The following is an 18,924-nucleotide window of genomic DNA, read 5'->3' as shown; positions in this document are numbered from 1 at the left end:
GGTGGCAGTATTAGAGATTCTTTGGTTGGGCCGTTTATTGTTGGCTTGTTCAGCAGTTTCTTGATTGGGGTATTGTTTACTTGATGGTTGATCTGGTGTTAGCCTTGAAGTTAATCTATGCTCATCTGGGTGCTGGTGGAGAGGTGCTTTGGTCTTTTTGTTCCCCTTTTGGCTTGCTAATTGTCTCTTTTGCATCATCTGTAGATATTGTTTATGTCTATGTGCCTGTTGATATATGCTAGGAAGGAAACTGGGAGAGACTTTGGAGTATGGCGTTATAAGAACTCCCAGGATGGATTTCCATAAAATGCTAAAATTTGTTACTAGGTTAAGTCATTTTCTGGATCCATATGCAGTAATGCATTGGTTGTATTCATGCAACATGATTAACTTTCCTTAATGTTTTACTTGGTTAAGGAATCCTTACTGCAGGTAGACTTTCACTTGCAACCATTCATTTAGTTATCATTCAAAATTATAATGGCACTGAAAAAGGTGACTTACCACTAGTCCTCAAACATATGAAAATTGTAGCACACACATCTATTCTATTCTATTCTATTCTATTCATCATCACAATTTGCGTTCTTGACAATGAACATGTATTTATGATGGTTGCAGGTTCTCAGGATCATATGATGACCATTTGTGATCTTCCCAGCTGTCTCCCAAAAATCAAACTCAATGGAATAAGGCTGAATTTGTTTAAAGACTGCCTGTCTATGGAGATTCTCAGTCATCCAGGTCATGGTTGTCCCAAAGGTGCTTTTTCAAGAGGCAACTGGATTTTCTGTTTTTTTCTTTGAAGAAGTTTAGCTTCTCATTCGAGAAGCAAAACATCTTCAAAGAAAAACCAGAAAGTCCAGTTGCCTCTTGAAAAAGCACCTTTGGGTTAAAGACTGCATGATTCACTTAACAATTGCAGTGATTCACTTAACAACGATGGCAGAAAAAAAGGTCATAATATCAGGCATGACTTGCTTAACAATCCTGTTACTTAGCCACAATAAATTCTGTTCCAAATCGTGGTCGTAAGTCGAAGATTACCTGTATGTACCTTTTGTGAAATTGGGTTATTGATTTCATTTTGGACATATCCAGAAAATGGGTTAATTCAGTAACCAGGTTAAGTATGTTACTGCAATACAACCACTGGGTTTGAAATTAATCAAGTGCATGAGTTAAAGACAACATAAATCAAAGTTAAAAGTAATCAAGCATAGCATGCTATTTAAAATCAAGTACTTATTATTTAGCCAAAATGGTCAACTATGTACAAACACAGCCACGAAGGTCTAGGAACAGAATGTTCATTATAACTCCCTCCTTTTTTTTTTCATTGCATCCTATATCAATGTATTATTGCTTTGTTGTTCATTAAAGTCAATGGCCCAAGAAATAGGGCTATGTAAGGAAATGCAAAATATGAAATGAGTCAAGGCTACGGAGTGAAAATTAGGATCCAAGAAGTCTTTATTCTGGAGACTACAACTAGCTCAGCTCGTGCTCTTTAAAGTAGACCTAGCTACTAGATGTCATGGGTCCCATGGACGCCCTAATTAAATTATGAGCCTCGAGCCAAGCTTCAAAAGAAACCCAGTTATTTATTAGGAGCAACATGTCGGCACGTACCCAAGTTAAGCCAGTGCTGCCCCCACGTAATTTACGGCCCAATTATGACCCTATTTTCCCCCAACTACCAGGCTGTGTCATAAATCACATTCTCCAATGGAGCGCTTTCTGGACTGTAGAGATTACGCCCCTCCAGCTGTTGCAGGTAACCTGGGATACAGCCTTGAGGAAGGCATGCATGGAATGTGCTTCTGATTGTGACTTCCATGATGTTCCATCAGTTTCCCCTCTTCCTGCCCATGGCAACTTGAGAGCAGTCCTGGGATGCTTTGTGAGGTGACACTAGAATTACTCTTGTGTATACCTAATGTCAGGGTTCCAAATAGCATCCAAAAGTAAAACAGAGTCCAAGGCAAAGTATTGCTCAAAGTTCCAATCTATTAAGAGAGCCATGTTGGCACATCTGGGAAAACCTGAATCTGAAAACTTCCCGGTTTTCCCCACCCAGTTGAAAGTTCAAGATCTTGCCCCCACACCCACAAGTCCATCCCATGGTCCAATCTTCCACTGCCATAATGGCAGGTCCACCCATCCAGTTCTGGTCAGGTGCAGAGGTGCAGAGACAAAGGATGACCTTGGCTTTCTAGAAAGAATTTTGTTATGGCTACATAACATCTAACACTGTACAATTCCCCCCTCCCATTTTCCCACAATAGATGTATAGTAGAATAATAGAAAGTGTGGCAGGCTGAGGGGTGTGGCCAGCAGGGAGGGAGGAAATCAATAGTTTGATCCCCTCATCTCCTCAAATATTGGAAGACTGCTGTCATGTCCCCCCTAGTCCTTCTTTTAATTAAACTAGACATACCCAACGGTTCTTTACATCCTTTAGCAATTAGCCCTCTACTCATTCTTTGTTGTTTTCTCTGCACTCTTGTGCCTTCAAAGACCCCAATTCACACTCTACCCAGGGGCATTCCCTGGGACACAACTATGTATAAAGCTGTACAGGTAGATGCTGAGAATTGTGTGAGGCCTTACCACATGACAATGGATAAGGCATTTTCCACTGTTCCTTTCTCCTGGTAGGTATTCAGTCTCCATGTCATACAAACCTCAGACTAAGGGTGAATTTTCAACTAGGTTTGCTGTTTGTTTGTTTCTTTTCCCAGGCTGATTCTAATGAACAGGCTTCTATGGAAAAATCAATTTAAAGAATCAAGGAGATTCTCCCAGGGAAACTTTAAAAGGAGTCAAAAAGTTCTTCCTTTAGGCTAAAAATGAGATCCATATCCTGGGGCATTTTTTAAAAAATTATTATTATTATGATAAGCACAGTGGACAAATGCTACGTTGGGTTCAAGCTGCTAAAAGGCTGGTAGATCTCAGAAGGTTTTGAGGAAATGGGACAATGATGGGGAGAGGATGCAGAACAACTGGGCTGTGTAGTGACTGTGCAGTCAAAAATGAGTACACACAGAAGCTCCTTAGCAGATAGTTGATAAAACTCATTGCCTGAGGATTTAGCCTTTGCCATGAGCTTTCTATGAGAAAGAAAAGAGCCTTTTCCTGAAATCAATTCATTGTACAGCTTGCTTTTTCTCCCTATAAGTACTTTAAAGAGAGTGTTTGCCTTAAAATGACCTAGTGAGGTTTCTGATTTGAGATTTGAATCTGAATATCCCATATTTTAACCCAGGGCTACCAAAACTGGAGGAGACATGGTGGCCTAGTGGTTAAGATGCTGGGCTTATTAACCAGAAGGTTGGCAGTTCGAGACCTAAGTCTCATGGGTGACAGGATGAGCTCCTGTTTTTGCCCCAACATGAAAATGCTAGTAGCTAAATGCTATGGCTATGGCTATGATTTTTCCAGTTGCAATGTATGGCTGTGAAGGTTGGACTAAAGAAAGGCTGAGTGCCAAAGAATTGAGGTCTTTGAACTATGGGGTTGGAGAAGACTCCCGTGAGTCCATTGGACTGCAAGGCAATCAAACCGGTCAGTCCTAGTGGAGATCAACCCTGACTGCTCTTTAGAAGGCCAGATCCTGAAGATGAAACTCAAGTATTTTGGCCACCTAATGAGAAGGAAGGACTCATTGGAGACTAGCATAATGCTGGGAAAGATTGAGGGCAAAAGAAGAAGGGGACGACAGAGAATGAGATGGCTGGATGGAGTCACCGAAGCAGTCGGCGTGAGCTTAAATGGACTCCAGAGGATGGTAGAGGACAGGAAGACTCAGACAGGGTATATGTTAATCTACATCCCTATTCTGCTTGGGCAATGTGAAATGTGAATTCATAAATGGCTATCAGTACTACCAGTTAATAAAATGCCATTGAAAATTAGTACATTTTAGAGTCCAGATGTCAGGGTCAAGAAACTTAGAATAATTGTTGCATTCAAGCCCAAAGCCAGCTGGTGGATTCATTGGTGAATTCAAGAATGAGCCTTTTTAATTCATCCCTGAAATTCTACCAATAGAGATGGTAACATATTTTTTCTTACTTTATTCCTCTCTTTTATATCATTGTAGACAATCACACTGTGGCTTGCTATCACTTCTGTTCCTTGTTACATAGTCTCTTTATTGCAATAGCCAGAGACCATGGGATAATGATTGTTATAAACCCCCAAATGTGACACAATATCCTTTCATCACAAGGTCATTCCAGGGAGTGCTGAAGAAGAGAAAAAGTTCCAGAAAGATCTGGCACTGCTGTAAATTTACTTTAAAAAGTGCAATCAAGGTAAAAGAGATCCCAGGACACCTTATCCATTTTTACCTCTCCAGTAATTTCATCCTCCATTGTGTTCACTGGGTTTGGTTTAAGATTTCTTCTATGCCAATGCTTCCAGTTCATGAAGGAAAAGAGCACTCCTGATGAAGATACGGAGAAAGGAGGTTGAATTACCTTGTTCACCATTGTGCGATTCTAAATGTATGCTGGACTAAAGCCAAATAGGTCACACTGTGGCTTTCCAAAGAGGTCACGTTGATAATATTTGGCATCAAATAGGCTGATTTGAGGTAGCAATAGGAAGAGCCGAGGTGGCGCAGTGGTTAGAGTGCAGCACTGCAGGCTACTTCAGCTGACTGCAGTTCTGCAGTTCGGCTGTTCAAATCTCACCGGCTCAAGGTTGACTCAGCCTTCCATCCTTCCGAGGTGGGTAAAATGAGGACCCGGATTGTTGGGGGCAATATGCTGACTCTGTAATCCACTTAGAGAGGGCTGAAAGCCTTATGAAGTGGTATATAAGTCTAAATGCTATTGCTATTGATTTGAGGTAAAGGTTCCCCTCGCACATATGTGTTAGTCGTTCCCAACTCTAGGGGGCTGTGCTCATCTCTGTTTCAAAGCCAAAGAGCCAGCACTGTCCAAAGACGTCTCCGTGGGCATGTGGCTGGCATGACTAAATGCTGAAGTCGCATGGAACACTGTACCTTCCCACCAAAGGTGGTTCCTATTTTTCTACTTGCATTTTTACATGCTTTTGAACTGCTAGATTGGCAGAAGCTGGGATAAGTAACGGGAGCTCACACTGTTATGTGGCGCTAGGCATTCGAACCACTGAACTGCTGACCTTTCTGATTGACAAGCTCAGCATCTTAGCCACTGAGCCACCGTGTCCCTTGATTGGGGGTAGTCGATTATTTATTGAAAAATGCTAAAATATGAATGGGAATGGCTGTCGAAAAGCTCACAAAGCCACATTCACTTCCCTCTTAAGCATCTACAACTCCATAATGCTTGTCAATTTCCCCACCTCCACTGCAATCCAGAAGACCATCATCAGGTCATTAGTGACCTAGTCTCTATCAGGGTTCCAAGTAATAGATCCACAACAAGCAAAACTCCAAGGCAGGTAGATTCCTCAAAGGATAGTTTTATTGGAAAAAATCATATTGGCACATACCTGTTGAAAACCGTCTCTAAAGGTTCCCCTGTTTTTCACCTAGTTAAAAGAGAAAGTTTTTACTCAAACAGTCACATGGTCCAATCAAGATGCTGTCTAGTTGTCTGGAGATCTCCCTCCTTCTTCCATGGTCCAGGTGTGAGAATGTCCTTGGTTCTCAAGAGAAAGTATTTTATTTTACTTTTTTTCAAAACAAACACAACACATAAAATCTTCCTTTTTTACATACTGTAGAAAGTGTATCAGTTGGTTTCAAAAGACTTTCGTGCATCTCTTCCACAGTCATCAAGCATAATTCATATTAACTGAAGTATTTTAACTCAGATATTTATACATATTACCATCATTATACCTCCATTTAACTACAATTGTTTAATTGTTATCCCTCCTTCCTTCCCTCCCTCCTTCCTTCCTTCCCTCCTTTCTTTTCTCCTTCTCTCCTTCGTTTCCCCCTTCCTTTCCTCCTTCCTTCCCCCCTTCCTTCTCTCCTACATTCCCTCCTTCCTTCCCTCCTTTCTTCTCTCCTTCTCTCCTTCCTTCCCTCCTTCCTTCCCTCCTTTCTTCTCTCCTTCCTTTCCTCCTTCCTTCCCTTCTTGCTTCCCTCCCTCCTTCCTACCCCCCTTTCTTCTCTTAAGAGAAAGTATTTTATTTTGGCTACACAAACCTCTCTATCACTAATTGCCCCACTCCCTACCCCTCAGCTGCAGTGTGGCAACACTGAAGCTCCAATATGGCTCCGGCCAGGTCAGCTTCTTTGTTGACACTCTTTGTCTGTTCTATTCTTCCTTCTTTGCAACCTCCAGGTCTAAAAAAGTGTTAGTGTTCATTAAGGCTGCATTACTATTAGTCTTCTCATCATTCCCATCTCCTCCCACTTATGACAGTATGACTGTAACTTTGTTGATTGTATCCTAATGATTTATTTGTTTCCTGGTTGCTTATTTGTACCCTATGACTATCATTAAGTGTTGTACCTTATGATTCTTGACGAATGTATCTTGTCTTTTTAAGTACAACTGAGAGCATCTGCACCAAAGACAAATTCCTTGTGTGTCCAATCACACTTGGCCAATAAAGAATTCTATTCTATTTCTATTCTATTCTATTACTCACTCCTCACTCCTCACTCCTCACTCCTCACTCCTCATTCTATTCTATTCTATTCTATTCTATTCTATTCTATTCTATTCTATTCTATTCTATTCTAACACTTTGACACCTAGGCTGAAAAATAGGGCTGCCATAGGGAGCATATCAGAAAGAATTGGCAAGTTACACTCAGCATGTGGGATCCATGGAAGACAGAATGGATAACTTGGAAGGAATCAAGTCCAGAAGCCCAGTCTTTTGCGAAGAGCATCAGTAGCAAAATCTGTTATCTATTGCTCTAAGTAACAATTAGTAGTAATTCTTTGTGTGCGTATGTGTGTGTCTGGCTAGATAGGTGGCTGGGTGGAGAGACGGAAATAGGGATAGATAGATAGGTAGGTAGGTAGCAGGGGTGGGTTTCAACCGGTTCGCGGTGGTCCCTGCAAACCGGTTGGTCGGCGAACCCGGAAGTAAGTAACTTCCGGGAACGGCGAAGGGCACGCCCACCCGCCCGCGGTCCTTACCCGGTTTTGACGAGTTCTGCGCTTCCACGCATGCGCAGGACCCATACAGCGCCTGCGCGATCCTCCAGGAGCAGCTGGAGCGTCACACAGATGCTAGTACGCATGCGTGCACCGCGCGCGTGCACGAGGACGCCGCCGGCCCCGTTCCAACCGAACCGGTTGGAACAGGGCGAGAAACCCACCCCTGGTAGGTAGGTAGGTAGGTAGGTGGGTGGGTGGGTGGGTGGGTGGGTAGGTAGGTAGATAGATAGATAGATAGATGATAGATAGATAGATAGATAGATAGATAGATAGATAGATAGATAGATAGATAGATAGATAGATAGACAGACAGACAGACAGACAGAGAGAGAGAGAGAGAGAACGAGACAGACAGACAGAGAGACAGACAGGCAGACAGACATAATGTCATAGATTGGTGTAAGTCCTTTCCTAAGTATTTCAGGAAGTTCCAATTCCTTGATGATTAAAAAAAAGAAAAGAAAACCAAGAACACACCAGCTATTTGTTCCTTTGGAAAATGAGTCACTTCACCAGATATGGATATTTCTACTGTGGAAAATGAAAGTAATTTGCCCTCCTCCCCCTCCAGTTTTGTTCTGCTCGCTTACACAGTTCAACAGGGTTTAATGTGCTCATAATAAAGATGCATGCTGTGTACTGATATCTTTACTCCACTCCCCCCTGCTGCACTTTTCTTTTCTCCTGGCCTTGCGCACGCAGAAAAGAAGACCAAGGAGAACCACTACTCCTTGCTACCCTGTTACGTACGTACGTACGATGTTAAATTTACATGTTTTCACATGCTCATCGGGGATTGGTTGCCCAAACCCCAGGAAGTTTAAACAACTGTCATTGGCCAGCTGGTCTGCCGGAGCTCCTTAAAAGGCGAGCTCCGGCAGCCCAGCTGGCAGAGCGCAGTCACTTACTCTTGCAATAAAAAGTACTGAAACTCACTCTCGCCTGCTGCTTCTCGCCAATCTAACATACCCAATCTCATTTCGCCTACCCAGAGGTTCTAGTGATTTGTGGACAACACTCCTGTAGATGAGAGGGAACCTCCCTTTGATAGGCCAGAAAAGGGATAGGCAGGGGGGAAAAATTGAAACAGAAGGAAAGGTTTGTAAATGTCAGGGGATTTCAGCAAGAGTAATTACCCTCCTCTTCAATATTAATCAGCAATTAGAGGCCCATCCATAAAACAGGCTGCTGATCCTGCAGCTGAAACAATGACAGTCCTACGGCTTGGCTCTTAAGAGTTTAACTATTTGTCTAAGTGGCAAAGTACCTGGAACTCCTGTGGTTAGCAAATGTCAAGCTTGCGAGATAGTTCAGACAGGAAGGGGAACTGATTCTACTTTATTGTACGGTTGCATTAACAGGATCTTGCAAGTCTGAAAGTATAGTTCTTACCCCATCGCCTTTACAGCAGAGGTGGGTTTCCATTTATTTTCGGTGCGTGCGCACCGAACCAGTAGTAATTCTGGCAACAACCCACCCCTGGTCCGGGTGGGTGAGCAGAGCCTCCAGCCACCGCCACTACAAGCGAACTGGCAGAAACCCACCTCTGCTTTACAGCCCAAGAAACTAGGGAGAATCCCTTCTGAGACATTTGCCTTATCCCATTTCTTCTCTGGGTTATGGTGCCTCTTATCTCATTATCGTCCCAGCTGTGACTTTTCCCCCTATCTCCCAAAGTCATCCCCACATACCATTACAGCAATGGGTGTCACTATACTAATAGTATAAAGGTAAAGTTTTCTGGGCTCCCCACACAAACACACAAATAATTCATTCCCCCTTTCCCCATAGGCCACCCATAGTCCATTACGTCCACCAATCACTTCTGTCCATTTTGTTTTGGGAACCAGCCGGCCACACTGTGACATCTGCTCTGGGTGTCCTTGAGGTGGGGCAGCCATGTCTTGCGGGAACCGATGATGCTTGGATGCCATTCCCCTCCACCCTTGCATTCCAATCCACTACCACCCTATTCTTTGTCAAGCTGAGTTCATGAAGCGGAATATAGATGAAGGTTCAAGTCAGGCTTGTTACACAGTTGTTAAGTGAATATGGCTTTCCCATTGATTTTGCTTCTCAGGTGGTTACAAAAAGGTGCTCACATCACCCTGGGATACGGCAACTGTTATAAACTCATGCCAGTCGCCAAATGTTCAAATGATGCTCATGTGACCACGGAGATGCTACACCGGTCGTAAGTGTGAAAAATGATCATAAGTCACTTTTTTCCAGTGCTGTTGTAAGTTCGAACAGTCACTAAATCAATGGTTGTAAGTTGAGCACTCCTGGGATGGGTTCTGGCTTCTTTTACTGTTGGTTTGCTCAGGGATGCACTTTGCACACACATGCTCGATGCGCCCTATGCGCGCATGCACACTAGTGACAAAATTGCTTCTGCGCATGTGCAGAAGCAAAAAAAAAAAAAAGATGGCGGCACCCCTGGGGCCACCGATGGAACCGGTTTGGGGGTGTGGCCAGCCGAGTTACTACCTACTTGGCTGAAACAGTGCAAACCTGTAAGAACCCACCTCTGGAGCACTCCCTGTAGTAATGGTGACCATTACTCAAATGATGACAGACCAAAGGGAGATTTAACATGGAAATAAAACTGCTGTTTTTGTTATAATAGAGAATCTTTCCAGAAGTAATTGGAAGAAAGCCTGTTTAGAAGCTCTCCTTGTTTCCCAGATAAGGTGAACCTTTTTTCTTTCAATCTACTGAAATCCAACGCCATCTTATTCAAACGTGTTTTTTTTTTAAAAAAAAAATGAATTGAGAAAGGATCATCCCTGTCTTTGCCAGGGGCAGAGGAGACATTTTTTTCCTCACCTCACCCTTCCGTGAACTTGGGGGAAAGTACTGTTATAAATCTCTGGCCTATAAGCCAGCTTCATGATGGAGAAAATGTCTAATTAAGACCAAAAACAACTCCCTATCTTTAGGGGAAAAGAAGGAAAGCTTACATAATAAGAAAAAATGGAGTCCATATTCCCTGCCCCAGGGAGGAAGATAAAATCACTTCTACTTTAAATGTTTATATTGCCCATTGCTATGAGACAGAGACAGAGAGACAGAGATGGAGAGACGGAGAGAGAGAGAGAGAGAGAGAGAGACGGAGAGAGAGAGACAGAGACAGAGAAACACAGAGAGAAAGACACAGAGAGAGAGAGAGAGACTGACTCAGAAAACAATTAATAATGGATCAAAGTCAAATACATCTGGAGTATACTTCTGCAGGGGGTCTGTCCTGATTTCTGTGGTATTCAAGAGTTTTAGGCAGGGGGAAAACTTGAAGCATGTTAAAATTTTTGGATGCTTCCAAATGGAGAGGGTTGCAAGTCCCATGGAGGATTGGACTGAATTCTTTTTTTTTAATACTTCCCTGTTGCTTTTGAATTTGTTAACATGTTAGGATGAAAATGGGGGCTCAGCCCAAATTCTATTCCAATCATTTTTGTGCTTCCTTTTTTTTTTCCCTTGACAGGAATGAGTGGGAAATTCAGCAATATTTTTTGGAATGGATCAAAGGCATTTAAATTTGCAAAGTTACAATTCTAAAACAGATTAGTGTCAGCCTTCCTAGTAGACCAGACAGGAAACATGACAAGATGAGCTAATTCTACTTCATTTTAGGGCTACATTAGCAGAATCTTACAATCTCCCACCGTCTTTTTTTTCCCCACCTGATAAATTAGAATAGATCCTTTCTAACTTTCTTTCCCTGCCTGTTATTCAGCTCTGGGCTCCTCTGCCTTTTATCTGATTTTTCCCTAGGCAGCTTCTCCTTCCTTTATATTATTCCCCCCCTCTCTCTTAAAGACCAACAATGTTCAAATAGTTAGAAGCTAACATTTTCTTATTCAGGGATGTTCATTGTTGGGCAGATCCAGGTACACTAATTATCAGGACTCATTTTAGAATATCACAGTGCCATTTATCTGAAATGGTATAGAGCAAGATGTCAAACTCAAGGCCAACTGGCTGGATTTGGCCTGCAGGGTGCTTAGATCTGGTCCAAGGGGCCACCTCCTGTGCCTGTGCCGGAAATGGAGCTCGGGAGCCCATTTTCAGTGGCAGATCACTCAATCCACCACAGGTACCCCCAACCCGAGTGATGTTGAACTGGTCACTCCCATCTGACTATGCCCTCCTCCCTGCACAAGTCAAACACAACCCTCATTTAAATCGGGTTTGACAACCCTGGTATAGGGTTTCCTGCTTGAGCAGTGGGTTGGACTAGAAGACCTCCAAAGTCCCTTCCGACTCTGTTGCTCGGTTATTGTTACTCTGAATTCTTTTCCACTGGCCATGCTAACTAGAAGTTGGTCTGAAACTCTGGAGGACATCAGTTGCTCAATACTCCTTTTTGTAGAGCTATGCTTGATGACACAAGTACAGTATGAATCATGTTTTTACTTCTTTTTGAAACCTTGTCTCCATCTCTCGGTTCCTCTCCCACTTTTTCTTCCTTAAAACATAGTCCTCACTTAACTTGAGAACTTAGGACATTATGTTTCCACAAAGTTTTGGTACTATTGTTGCAGCACTTCCAAAAGTTGGTGTTCACTTAGTTGTTGGGCTGTCCTGACCCACCGCTTATGCCTTGCCTTGCCCAGTTTTTGGAATAATCTCATTTAAAGGTAAGACCCTACCATTTGCCTACACATAATTGTTCCTTGTTCCAAATCCCTTGAGGGCCAGTAGACCACATTATTCGTCTCCATACTGTGTGTACTTTCCAAAACTCACTTCTCACGCCAGCTTATCTCTGACCTTTCTTGGATATCAAATAGCAATAGCACTTGGACTTATATGCCGCTTTCCAGTGCTTTACACCCCTCTCTAAGTGGTTTACAGAGTCAGCCTCTTGCCCCCAACAATTTTGGATCCTCATTTTACCCACCTCGGAAGGATGGAAGGCTGAGTCAACCTTGAGCCTGGTGGGAAATGAACTGCCAAATTGCAGGCAGCCGGCAGTCAGCAGAAGTAGCCTGCAGAGCTGCGGTCTAACCATTGCGCCACTGTGACTCATTAAAAAATGGGTTTTTAACCCCCATAAACCACTTAGCCTCATGATGGCAAACCTATGGCACACGTGACAGAGGTGGCACATAGAGTCTGTGGCCAAATGCGCCATCGCCAGCTGCTCTACTGGTTTCCAGTGTGCGCATGTGCGCTCTGCCAGCTGATCTTCGTGTATGCCAGAGCCCCAGAAACCTGAAGACTAGCTGACCGGCATGCATGTGTATGCTGGAAACTTGAAGATTAGGTAGTCTTCAAGTTTCTGGGGCTTTGGTGCATGAAGCGCGCATGCGCACGCAAACACACACGGACATTTGCATTCCAATTTGGGCCCTTGGTGCTGAAAAGGTTCACCATCACTGAGCTAGCCTGTATCTGAAGCTCCTTCAAACTCAGACAAAGGTGCATTCACTTTGATTCTCCCCCACAAAAAAGTTATTTCACAGTAGAAACTTCACAAAGTTCAGGCTTAGCTTCCTATAGGAATATTTACCGTGGCAGAAATTCTTAGTTTATATTGTTGTTCTTCCCAAGTCAAACAACATTACGGTAAGAATTCCACAGGCCCTCGGCATAACAGAGGGGGAATTTTCACCGAACCAGAACAGATCCTTTCCTGCTTTCTACCTGGAGAAAACTGAAACTATAATCAGGAAAGAAAACAAGTCAAACTGTTGCAAGTTTAAGGAATCATCTGGGCATTTCGACTTACTTACAGTAGAAACCACCACCCAATTCCTGGCTTTTTTCTTTCTTTCTTTTTTAAAAAAAATCAAATTTGTAATTTGGATTCAGACATGCATCCTTGAAAATCTGGGCTGTACAATATTCATATATCCTTGTAATTCCTCCTCCTCCCCTTCCTTTTTAGCTGCTGGCAATAATTGAGCTTTTCATGACAGCAGTGGAGAAATATTATTTCGATAAATATTAGACCCCATTTTCTCTTCTTATTAAACTTTGTTGGCAGATCAGGCTAACATGCTGTCATTGGTCTCTGTTAATTAGAGCATGTTCTGCTGAAAACCAGCAGCTCCAAATATGCCAAAGCAGAGCATGTTCTCCCTACCATGATGTCTTACGTGATAAGTGGTGCATTGCCACAAAGAGTGTGCATTGCTTACATTTTTAGAGCTATTAAGCCAGGATAATTATGGAACAATCTAGGCAATGTTCAATAGTCCATGCAGATGCCTGACAGGGCATGTTTTCTCTTAATTAGGAATTTGAATGCCTAATGCTTGCATATTAATGGAAATAATTGGATAGATGTTTTACATTTTCTTCACTTTTGCTGACAACCAAGCAAGGGATTGCATGAATCAATGCATCTTCAGAAACCAGCTTCTGTTGTTTGCACATCCTGGGCTGTCTAATGCGGTTAAGTGGGTCTTTGGGGGGAACTGATGCTCCAACCTTGCATTTTAAATTGATCTACCAATCGTTTTGTGCCTAAGAATGCATTGTTCCTTCCAGATTACATTGCTGATTTGATAAATGGCATTAATTATTTTCAGGTGGGATAGAGTGTGCTGCTACTAGCCAATCAGACATGCTCTTTTCTCTATGCGCCAATGTATTCCCTTTCCAACCTGCTTTCTTATTTCCCCTTCCCCAGCAGTGAGTCGGCATCCAACAACCGTTGAGGAAATATTGGACTATTTGGAGGATTGCACTCTTCTTAGTGCTCTTCTCCCTGAAAACAATTTTACACACACACACACATCTCACTATAATGTTTCAGGCGAAGTCATGTTATGTAAAGCACAGGAAAGAAGTTAAGAAAGAGGAGCATGGCAAATAAAGGCATGAAGTGAGAAAAAGAATACATGTAAATCTTGTTTATAGCACATTGGTCTGTCCTTGCAAACCAATTCTTGCTTCAATCATATGCACCTCAGTGGTGGGATTCAAAAAAGTTTACTACTGGTTTTGTGGGCGTGGCATGGCTTGGTGGGCATGGCTTGGTAGGCATGGCAGGGAAAGGATACTGCAAAATCCCCATTTCCTCCCCACTCCTGGGGGAAGGATACTGTAAAATCTCCATTCCCTCCCCACTCCAGGGGAAAGTTACTGTAAAATCCCCATTCCCTCCCCACTCCAGGCGGAAGGATACTGTAAAACTTCCATTTCCATCTCACTCCCGGGGAAGGTTACTGCAAAATCCCCACTCCCTCCTCACTCCTGGGGGAAGGATACTGTAAAATCTCCATTCCTTCCCCACTCCAGGGGAAGGATACTGTAAAATCTCCATTCCCTCCCCACTCCAGGGGAAGGTTACTGCAAAATTCCCATTCCCTCCCCACTCCTGGGGGAAGGATACTGTAAAATCTCCATTCCCTCCCCACTCCAGGGGAAAGTTACTGTAAAATCCCCATTCCCTCCCCACTCCAGGCGGAAGGATACTGTAAAACTTCCATTTCCATCTCACTCCAGGGGAAGGTTACTGCAAAATCCTCATTCCCTCCCCACTCCTGGGGGAAGGATATGTAAAATCTCCATTCCCTCCCCACGCCAGGGAAAGGATACTGTAAAATCCCCACTCCCTCCCCACTCCAGGGAAAGGATACTGTAAAATCCCCACTCCCTCCTCACTCCTGGGGGAAGGATACTGTAAAATCCCCATTCCCTCCTAACTCCAGGGGAAGGTTACTGCAAAATTCCCATTCCCTCCCCACTCCTGGGGGAAGGATATGTAAAATCTCCATTCCCTCCCCACTCCAGGGAAAGGATACTGTAAAATCCCCACTCCCTCCCCACTCCAGGGAAAGGATACTGTAAAATCCCCACTCCCTCCTCACTCCTGGGGGAAGGATACTGTAAAATCCCCATTCCCTCCTAACTCCAGGGGAAGGTTACTGCAAAATTCCCATTCCCTCCCCACTCCTGGGGGAAGGATATGTAAAATCTCCATTCCCTCCCCACTCCTGGGGGAAGGATACTGTAAAATCACCACTCCCTCCCCACTCTGGAGAAAGGATACTGCAAAATCCACATTCCCTCCCCACTACACTAACCTGCTTTCTAGCTCCTTTCTCCTGTGCAGGGCAACAGAAGAAGACCCAGCTGATCGGCTGGGATGCCAATCAGCTGAGACTCGGGAGGCAGCAAATAGATGTGGGTGGGGGTTATCCAGAGGTGGTATTTGCCAGTTCTCTGAACTACTCAACATTTCTGCTACTGGTTCTCTAGAACCCATCAGAGCTGGCTGAATACCACCTCCGATGTACGTTCTATTTCACAGGGTTCATTGTATGATTTGTTCCATGCATTCTAGTGTGTGTGTGTGTTTGTGTGTGTGTTTGTGTGTGTCTGTGTAATCTCCTCTCTGTCTAAACATGACTTTCTCAGTATTCTTCTCCATCTACTCACTAATTTGCTGGGTGAAATATCATGCTTTAATATCTGGGAAAGATTTTGTGTTTGTGAGGTGGTGTATGGGGAAGTTATGGGTGGGTATCATGGATATAATGGACTGTGGAGAAGGAGGGGGAGGGGAGGGGACAAAGAGGAGGAAGGATGAAGAGGAGGTGGAGGTGGAAGCAAGAAGAAGTGGGAGGAAGGATGTGGGAAGTATGATGTGTGAAAGGTGATGAACCAAGCTTATTCCATGTCCTCCATGCAGCTACATTCTCATTAAATTCTCATTATTATCATCCCACAACAGTTTGAAGCAGAACAGTTTACAGTTATTCATTCTCACATAGATACAGAAGGTAGATCAGATTCAAGCATTGCTTGAGGAAGGTTTCAGAAATGGATATTTATCTCATAGATATTTGGAATATAAATTCTTTGGCTTTTCTTACTCTTAGTAGCAGAGATAATAACTTATTTCCATACCCCATTTTAGGAGTGCACAAAACCCTGCAGACATTGTATGGAAATCAGACGGTACTAGCTAAAAGTGCCCCACTGAGTTTAATATTATGCTGGTATTTTTTTTCCTGAGCACTAAATTGTTTTCTTTTTCTTAAATTGGGTACAAGGAAGGTCCAATTCAAGTGTAATTTTAACACAGAGAATGTTAAAACCCAAACAAAGGAAAATTAAAACCTCTTATTTTGCTTAGGAGGGAGGGAGGGCCATTAGATAAATTTGGGGAGTAGAAAACTTCAGTGTACAGTATCCTTAGGTATTCATCATTTGTGGTGTGATATACCTAATTATTCACACAATATAATTTAACGTCAATTAAGACAATACCAATGAAAAACAGACATGTCCACCTTTCCAACCTCAGTGGCTAACTTTCCTTAGCTTAAATTTGACTATTCTCCAGCTTCTTACATTCCATCATATTTCCCATCCATTCCATAAACCAAACATGAATATATTCCAATTTACATGGCCAAAGCAACAGCATCCTTACCCTTCTAAAGAAACATCATGGCAATGGACAGCAGCTGATACCATTAATTTGCAACAGCTTCAGTGTTTGAAGGAGGTTCCGTTCAGTTAAAATCAAAGAGTGGTTGATGTTTTGGGCTTTGGGGAAGTGGGACTTAGTAAAAGAAAGCTGAAGAGAAAAGCGGGATGTTTTTATTTTACTCAATTCAAAATTCAGTGCTCTCCAGTTAACTCGATTGACCTGAGACACATTAATGTAGAAGCTCATTTTGGGTTTCTACATTAAAGTAAAAACTTCAGATCCAAAAGCATGTTGCTGTTGGAACAAGAAATATTTCCCGCAAAGTATTCATTTTAAATCAGTAGATTAAAGCACAAGTTGGTTTATTAACAGCGCCGCAGGCAAAGACAGCCATAGATAGGCAGGGTTACACAGTCTCTCTTTGTACACTTATGCAAATGTGAATATGCAGGTATTTTATTGGATACTAGCTGATAACGCAGAGTTGCCCAGGTATTTATTTATAGGGGGGAAATGTCTGGATCAAACATAATTTCTAATGTTGTAAGCAGAGGGAGCCCCCTTGTGGAGTACTGTGAAGCCATTACCATGGCAACTCCACTGCACTGTACAGTAGAATCCATTTTATGGCAGTACAGTAGAATCCATTTTAAGGCACAACAGGCTGTATCTTAACAGAACACACATCACAAGGGGTGTCAGGGGTGTCTTACCCCCACAGTATTTCTTTCCAGGGAGTAAGTCATCTGTGTACCAAGTTTGGTTGAAATTGCTCGAGGCGTTCAACTAGTAAAAAGATAAAAGAGAAATAGAAGAGCTTGCAAAAAATACAGGTATAATGAGAAAGTTATCTCTTACTCTATAGTTACAAAAAGCTCACTTTTTTCCTTTTTTCTTTTCCTAATTAAAATCACAGTTTCTAAGTGTTTTTTATTTTTTTCATGCAAAAAAGAAAGTTTACAAGGGGTTCCAGTCAGCCATAAATCTAGAGATTGTCTTTTCTCTAATCAAGGATATCAATTTAGCCAGTTTTGTAAGTTGCAGCCTCTTCACCAGTCATACTTCTATTGTAAGAATTCTCCTTTGTTGTCAATCCCGCCATGCCAAGTCCTTGTTGGCTCCTTTATGACAAGTTCTTATGCGAAGTAATTTGCATAATATACATTATCCTGGGAATCCTTCTGATTTAGTTTCACTTGCAAATTCCATGCCTAAATTAAAGACCCACCTTTTCCCCCCTCAATACTAGTTGGGGGTGGGGGGTGGGAAGCATTATACCTGCGTTTGGTCAGTTTATGAACACGTTACTTTGATTTTAAACAGCATTCTGAACCCAGGAAAGCACAACCTCCTGTGTAAAGAAGTAATTTGGGGAAGCATATGTATAGCCCTAGATAATGCATTTGCAGACTGCCTTAATGCACTTTAAAGAGGTTGTTTGTATTTGCTTTCCTAAACAAACTTGATTGGAATAAAGTATCAGCTTGCCAAAAAGAAGAAGTTGAAAACCCTTCAGATTATTTTGAGTGACTTATTGAAGTTGTCAACCAACATTCAGGCATCAACAAGCTGTTTCAAAAAATGTTCCTTATCCGGTTTTGATTGCCTTTCCAAGTGGCCTCCTCCTCTGCCTTAAATAGAAGGCCTGTGTTTGGTGAGGAGATGCAGGGGTGAGCTGCTACGAGTTTGCCTGGGTTCGGTCAACTCATAGCTAACATTATGGCCGGTTCGGAGAACCTCCGAATCCCGCCCCTAGCTAGCCCTGCCCACCCCACCCCTCCCAGGAGTCTCCACATCAGTGGTGGGTTTCAATTTTTTTTAAGAACCTCTTCTGTAGGTGTGGCCTGCTTTGTGGGAATGGCTTGCTATCCATGTGACTGGGTGGGAGTGGCTTGCTGTCCATGTGACTGAGTGGGAATGGCTTGGCAGTCATATGACTGGGTGGGCATGGCCAACTTGTAAAATGTGGTGAAACTCACCTAACAATGCTCTTGCTTAGCAACCCAAATGTTGACTCAGAAACTCTGGCATTTGAAGCACGCAAGTCTTAAAGCTGTCAAGTTACAAGACCCTTGCATCCCTAACCCTTTAGGAAAAAACCCCAGGGGTGTTCAAACTTGACAACTTTAAGACTTGTGGACTTCAACTCTCAGAATTCCTCCTCTCGCTCTTCATCTTGATGATGTGCGGACAGGCGGGGAGAGGGAGCTGGAACCGGTTCTAAACGGCACTGTAGATCTATCGAAGAGGTTAGACCTGGCAGGAACCCACCCCTGCCTCACCCCATTCCTAAGAGGTCCGTAAAGGGGGCACACATAAGCGCACCATCATGCCTTCCGTCCCTGTCCTACTGTCCCCATTTGTTTGTACTCATTTCCTTTATTCATGTCCATGTTTATACTTATA

This window comes from Thamnophis elegans, chromosome 7 (assembly GCF_009769535.1).
Source record: "Thamnophis elegans isolate rThaEle1 chromosome 7, rThaEle1.pri, whole genome shotgun sequence".
NCBI lineage: Eukaryota > Metazoa > Chordata > Lepidosauria > Squamata > Colubridae > Thamnophis > Thamnophis elegans.
The sequence above is the reverse complement of the archived record's forward strand: the minus strand, read 5'-3'. Positions refer to the sequence as shown.